Source organism: Lycium ferocissimum, chromosome 6 (assembly GCF_029784015.1).
Source record: "Lycium ferocissimum isolate CSIRO_LF1 chromosome 6, AGI_CSIRO_Lferr_CH_V1, whole genome shotgun sequence".
Lineage (NCBI taxonomy): Eukaryota > Viridiplantae > Streptophyta > Magnoliopsida > Solanales > Solanaceae > Lycium > Lycium ferocissimum.
In genome coordinates this window covers 61,557,608-61,564,974 of record NC_081347.1, presented here as the reverse complement: position 1 = coordinate 61,564,974, position 7,367 = coordinate 61,557,608, and positions in this window count along the sequence as shown.

Sequence of the window (7,367 nt, the reverse complement as noted above, 5' to 3'; positions counted from 1 at the left end):
CATAACCAAAACACCAAACCATTTTCAAACACCGAACCATTATTAGTTTGAAATTTAATTAGAACAGTCAAAGTCTAACTTTGAAAATATTAGAGACTCGTGCTGATAACGTGTTATAAAATAATAAAGCAAGCAAGAACGATATTGTAGACAAAGAGAGAAGAGAGGAATTCTTTTATTTCTCTTGTTAGGGATTGATTTACAACGAAGGAGAACCTCTATATTTATAGGGGAAAAGTGACTTGATCCCAAAGTCACTAACCCTAATATTTCTCCTAAAGGTAGACATCCACAATAATAAATAATATTTATAACAAATACTAAATAAAATTGAGAGATTGTCACTTTTAAAAACTTTATAAACAAACGTTCAACACATAATTTTAGTTTTCTATGTATTTAGCTAATATATTTATGTTTTATAGTATAATCTGTATCTCAAAAATACAAAATATAACCAATACCAAATAATTAAGAAAAAATTACAAAAAATAGTCTATTCATCTAAGACTTGCACTATTTCAAAGCAAACTATCTAATCCATATCATTTCTAAAAAGATAAGAAAGAAGTAAAAGTTATTAATTTGCACTTTGCTCTATTTAGACCATTTTAAAAAACAACACTCTTATCGAGCCTTATTCTAGTATATTCCTCCTGAAAAGTCTACAAGTACGAATAATACTGTTATTTGATAATATATTTTTAGATATTGCAAAAAGTTAATGAAATTATGTACACTATACTTTCAATTAGATGCATGAATATTATTTATTTTTGTGATAAATATGTCAAGACAACGAAAATATTCCCCCCGAAAGAAAGAATTCACCAAGAGAAACCCAATCACATATATCCTTACATTCGAATTGTAAATCAAAACATTCAACCACGTTATATATATATATAACTTCTCCATTAAAATGTGCTAAAAAGTTCACAAACTTAACAAAATCATGCACATTCAGGAATACAAACACGCACAATTTTATGAGAATAAACTAATAAAATATATAATAGATATATACCTATGAATTTCGATTTTTGTGGGTGTCGCGCTCTGTCAAACAACCCCATGCAATAGCATTCTCAAAATAGACATACAAATAAGTTTCTATGTCCATGTATTGCTCTCAAAAGAAACATTGCATTCAACATTAGAAACGCCAAAATTTGCTCAATTTAAGTTTTCAAGGAAATCGAAATCTGAACATTAACATACTCCCTGGAAAAAAAATCAGAAAACACATACACATTTATATAACGAACAAAGTATGTATACAATGCAAATTCAAATTACAAAAAATAAAAAATAAAAAAAATAAATAAAAGAAAATTGAAACAAAAAAATTTGTAGCATTAGGATGGTTAGGATTAAGAGGAGGATTGAATTTGCGAGAAGTCTTTGTCTTCGTGAAGAGGACTTCTACCCTTGCCAGTTGTCATGACTCTTCACTATCTCGCATTTACTTTAATTCTTTATTGCCTTTGAAATTCTTCGTTGTCCTCATTGATAATGATATACGTACATTAAATTATATAGATTTTTTGTTATTAATAAATATAGACAAAAAGCAAAAAAAGAAAATTGACAAAATGTTATAGAGAATTCAACGTGCAATATTTATCTTAATTAAGAAATAATTAAGAGAGTTAAAAGCGTGACTTTTGGATAACATAACATATAAGTAGCAAAAACGAGAGAAAAAGGCCAAAAAAGAGGGAAAAAAATAAATAGGATCCTCAGTCAAAGAGACTTATTACATCACCTTGTCTATACATGACTTTATATGACTTATCACATCACCTTGTCTATATATATATATATATACGCGCGCGTTATTTGTTTATAACATAAAGAATTTTGTTACATTTTGCAGGCAAACCTTTTCGAGAGAGTCAAGGAACACAAAAGTTTCAAGATGATAATTACTTATAATTTTATATAATTTTCTTATTTCTAATTGATATTTATTATTATATTTAAGCTGCCGGACATGTCCTTTACTAAATTACATAGAATCGTTGGACTTAGAAATAATTGTATAATCATCAACATTATTTTTATAATTATTTTAAACTTCATAAGAATTTCATTACTAGGATAAGGTACAAATACCCCCCTGTACTTTACCCGAAGTTTCATGGACACGCCTTTTCTTTACGAGGGTCCTATTACCGCCCATGAACTATTTCAAAGTGTAATAACATCATCCTAAGTGCCAACGTGATGTAGAGAACCAAACTCTTGGTAGGCAGTGAAATTCATGTGCTGCCACGTGTAATTTCGCAATTTTTAAAAATCTATTTTATTTTCTTCCTTTTTGTTTTCTTTTTAATTCCAAAATATAATGGAAATAGCAATTTATATTTATAAAAATGAAAAGGACAATTGTTATTGTTGTTGTTCTTGTATGAACTTGAAAAAGAATTGGAAGTCTTGAGCAGATTCGAAGGTTGTTAAAGTTTTGAAGTTGAGATTCAAGTGCTAAACTCATTCTAAATCCTTAGTTCTTTTGTTGAGATTCGAAAATGAAGAAAGAATTTCGAATCCACCATTGTTGAACCATGGAAAAGCTTGAAGAAGAAAAAAATGGGTTTGTCAAAATTCTTGGTTGTTGGCCAAAATGATTACTGGTTTGGTGATGATGTTGTTGTGAAGCTGTAGTTGAAATTTGAGCTTGATTGGTCCGGATTTGGCTAAATGTTTGTTGAATTTCGAGACCCAGAATCATATTTGGAGCTCTTGAAAATGAGTGATAAAAAAGGGATGAAGAAACTTTGTGTTTGGACAAATTAACTCTTGAAAATCAGCTTTCGGCACACGTGGTCATTTTGTATAGGTTAGAGCCCTTTTTTTAAGCTCATACGTGCTTGAAGGAGGTGTTCTCATGTCCTTGTCCACTAGCACATAAGGTGCATAGAAAAGCAAATAAAAAATAAAAAATTAGGGACTAATAGGAGCTCATAAAAATAAAGTGTGTATCTGAAACTTCGAGTATAGTTCGGGGAGTACTTGCATACCTAGGCCGTTAACCGGTTAATCGAATCGGACCAGTAACCGGTTAGGAACGGGGCCGGTTTCCAGGTTAAAAACCGGAACCGTTAACGGTTCAGTTTAACGGTTCGGTTCGGCACTGGTTTGAAACTCAAACTCGGAATCGGTCCGGTTAAAAGCTTCAAAACCCTTTTTTTTTTTTTTGTATATATATATATATATATATATATATATATATATATATATTATAGTATTTATTAGTATATTGTAGGTTTATTTACATATGTTATACAAGTTTATAAGTAAAGTTTAAATATCGACTATCGTGCTAACAAAGTGATACGGAATATATACGTGTATACATATATATATTAAGTTATATGCTTAAGTTAACACTATACACTACATATACCTAAAATATAGTAAGAACATACGTATATATATCAATATACCTAGGTTATATAACTTATATATATATATATATATATATATAGATATATGTTTAAGTTATATACTATATATACTTATAACTTATATATTATAACTTATGTTATTTATAGCTTAATTGTTTTCTAAGTTTATAAATTCGTATATACGTATACATATATATATATATATATATATATATATATATATATATATATATATATATATATATATATATATATATATATATATATAGTAAGAATATACTTATATATATATATCAATATTATAAGTATATATATAGGTTATATAACTTAATATATATAAATATGTTTAAGTTATATATATATATATATATATTAATATATATATATATATATATATATATATATATATATATATATATATATATATATATATATAATATACTAAGAATATACTTATAATGTATAGTATATATATAACTTAAACATATATATATTTATATATCTTTAAGTTATATATACTTATATATATATATATTTATATATAAGTTATATATAACTTATACATATATATATATATGTTTAAGTTATATATATATATATATTCTTAGTATATTTTAGTTATTTTTCAAGTATATAACTTTCTAGTTTTTAATTTAAGTATATTCTTAGTATATTTTAGGTATATTCTAACTTTATAAAAGTAAAAATATGAACACAAGTAAATAGAAGAAAGCTCAATGAGCCATATATTTTATTCATTCTTGGATAACATTTATTTGCAAGTTGTAGTTTTTTTTAACTTGCAAATAATACATGAGCGATATAGAAATAGTAGAATAATAAAATCACCAATTTTGAACCATTTCGTTAATTTCCCCACATCATATTCGTCATGGAAATATCTTCAAAGTCTTCCATTTGGTCCGGTCCACTAGCTATCAAATCTTCAATTTCTTCCTCTTCGCCTTCCCCCGCTTCTAAGTTTTGATTGCGTCGCTCCGATCTAATCCAATCGCGAATGCACACTAGTACTTGCAAGCTAAAGCCGGATAATGAATGTCTATGGTCTCCAATTTGTTGTCTTCCTTGGCTAAATATGCTCTCCGAAGCCACGGTTGATACTTGAACCGTAAGGATATCTCGAGCCATTCTTGAGAGTATCGGATAACTTGCTTGTACTTCTTCCACCATGCTAAGACGTCCAAGTCATCCAGTTCCTTGATATCCACATTTGGCTGCATCAAATAAAAGTTATATTCATCAAAGTTTGCACTAGAAGAAGAAGTTGGCGTGAATGTAAAACTTTTAAACCCGACAAGCCCTTTTTGCTACTCTGAGAAGTAGTGAGGCGTGGATCAACGGTGTAGCACGTTCTTCCAAACTACAATAATGAGTAAAAAAATTTCTAAACTCATCATCAATAGCGAGTTAAAACTTCCTAAAGATGGTTGAACTCCCGTTTCAATTTCTAAAAATGTATAAATTTGACCAACCAAATTTTTAGTATAAGACATTTTTAAACAAGGATTTAAAAGAGAACCCAATATAAATAAAGTTGGGATGGGAAAAAATACTTCTTAAATTTGATTATCATTTCAAAAATAGACACTTGATAACCGGGTTTATGTTTATACTCTTGTAAAACTCTAGCTATTTCCGCTAAGTAGGCTAAAATTCCGGTTACCGTGGGATAGAATTGTCTAGAAAAAGCAAGAGTTGCATTATAAAAATTTTCTAAGAGCTCAACACATTCTTTAACATCTTCCCAATGCAAAAAATTTAACCAATCATCACTATCAGTATTATATTTGTTGTGAATTTGTTGTATGGGGAATCCTATACTCATATGCTTGTTGTAGCATAATGTAAGTGTAGTTCCACCTAATCTCAATTTCTACTTGAATTTTCCTAGGTCTAAGGTTATTTTCGACACAAGCATTCTTAAAATCTCTAATTCTTCCCCTATTAGCATTACAAAAAAGAAACACAACCGCATTTCTAACTTTTTTGAATAGAATCACAAAATAGTCAAGACCATCTTTAACAATTAAATTTAAAATGTGACAACTACATCTCACATGAAAAATATTTTTTAGCGGAGGATTTAATTCTCTTTAAAAGACCAATCGCCTTTGTATTATTAGAAGCATTATCTAAAGCAATACAAAGTGTTTTTCTATAAATGTTAAAAAATCTCATAATAGTAGACATTGAATCCGCTAAAAATTTTTCCATCGTGACGACCTTTTCCTTCATCATATAAAAGCTATAATTCTTTTTTGCATAACCCAGTTGTCATCAACCCAATGACATCTAATAGCAAAAAAATCTAACTTGTTAAGACTAAGACCCAAATCAGCGATAAGACAAACATTACAATTTAAAGAATTAAATACATGGCGCAAATAAAATCTATATTTTTTAAACAAATCTATAACATCGGCTCTACAAGTACTTCTAGGAATACCCTCAAATAACGGATTATAACAACGTTGAATGTAAGTAACAAACCCCATACTCGATGGAAAGGAAAATGGTAAACAATCATAAGCTACCATTTTAGCTATTTCTACACGCTCTTTTTTCTTGTCATACTTAAAATTCCTACCGGTTCGTGGGTCTATCGTCATTTGAATCCCCCCCACATTTGAACCCGTTTGCTCTCCCCAAACATCCATATGTTTGGTTCTCATATGACCATTTAGTGTACCCGTTCCACCATCCTACAGCTCCTTGCTTAAAACTAAATACTTGTCCACATAGGGTACACGTATGCCGATTGGTTTTCCTTATTCTTAGTCATAAATTTCCAAACTTTAGCTGTTGGCTTACGAGTTCTAGGCGGTTTGTCTTGTGTATGTGATTGTGCAGACATGTATCTCTGGGATTTTTCGGGGGGTTGTGTTTCATCATCATCATCTAAGTCTTCATTAAAAGTCATCGGTGAAATGTTGTTGCATTGCCTCATGACCTAAAAAGTGGATTATTTCCTCCAACATCAATACCTAAATTAGGTGTTTTCTTCACAAATGTTTCTCTCATTAAGCCCACGCCTAACAATACCACTACTACTACGAAAGCTACGTCTTAATCTCTTTGACATTATTAAATAGAATTAATTTAAATCACAATCAAATAAATCACAACAAATTAAATTGCTAGAATTAAATTGCGTAAATTAAATTGCGAAAATAAATTGCTAGAATTAAATTGCGAAAAATAAAGATAGAGTTGGAACGAAGGTACCAAATTGCCGGATTAATTTCCAACAAAGTGAAGGCGGCTAGAATTGCAAATCCACCAAAGTTACTTCGGATTGCTGTAAAATCACCAACTCCACCAACAATATTATAATTGCAAAATTAATAATTGAAACTATAATAAGACTTTGTAATATTTATTTGAGAGAAATATAAAGTGACTAATTATTGCAAAGTAACTATAATTGAGAGATTGAGATTTGAGAGAAAGAGAAGAGTGAATTGGTGTGAATTAAAACGAAAATGAAGAAGGGTTTATATAGGGGTGAGGGATGGGTTAAAGTGTTAAAAAAAAAAAAGTTTGGGGGTTGGGGAGCCAAAAATAGGTAAATGACCGTTTGGCAACGGCCATTTTGCAAATGGACCGGTGCCAACGGTCCATTATGACAGGGGCCTGGTGAAACAAAAAAAAAATAATAATTTAATTTAACGGTTTAAACCGGTTTCCGTTCCGGTTTCAAAAAAATAGGAACCGACCGGCAAAAAAATTAACAGCTAACTTAGGTTCTACCGGTTCAGTTCCGGCCCGGTTTTACCGGTCCGGTTCAGTTTTAACCGGTTCAACCGAACCGGTTGACGGGCTTACTTGTACCTTATCCCTTCATTATTCAATAGCTTTTGAATCATCATGAAACAAAAAATAGAAATCAATTAGAATAAATTTTGGACTGCATATAGCGCTATTCTTTACTATGTT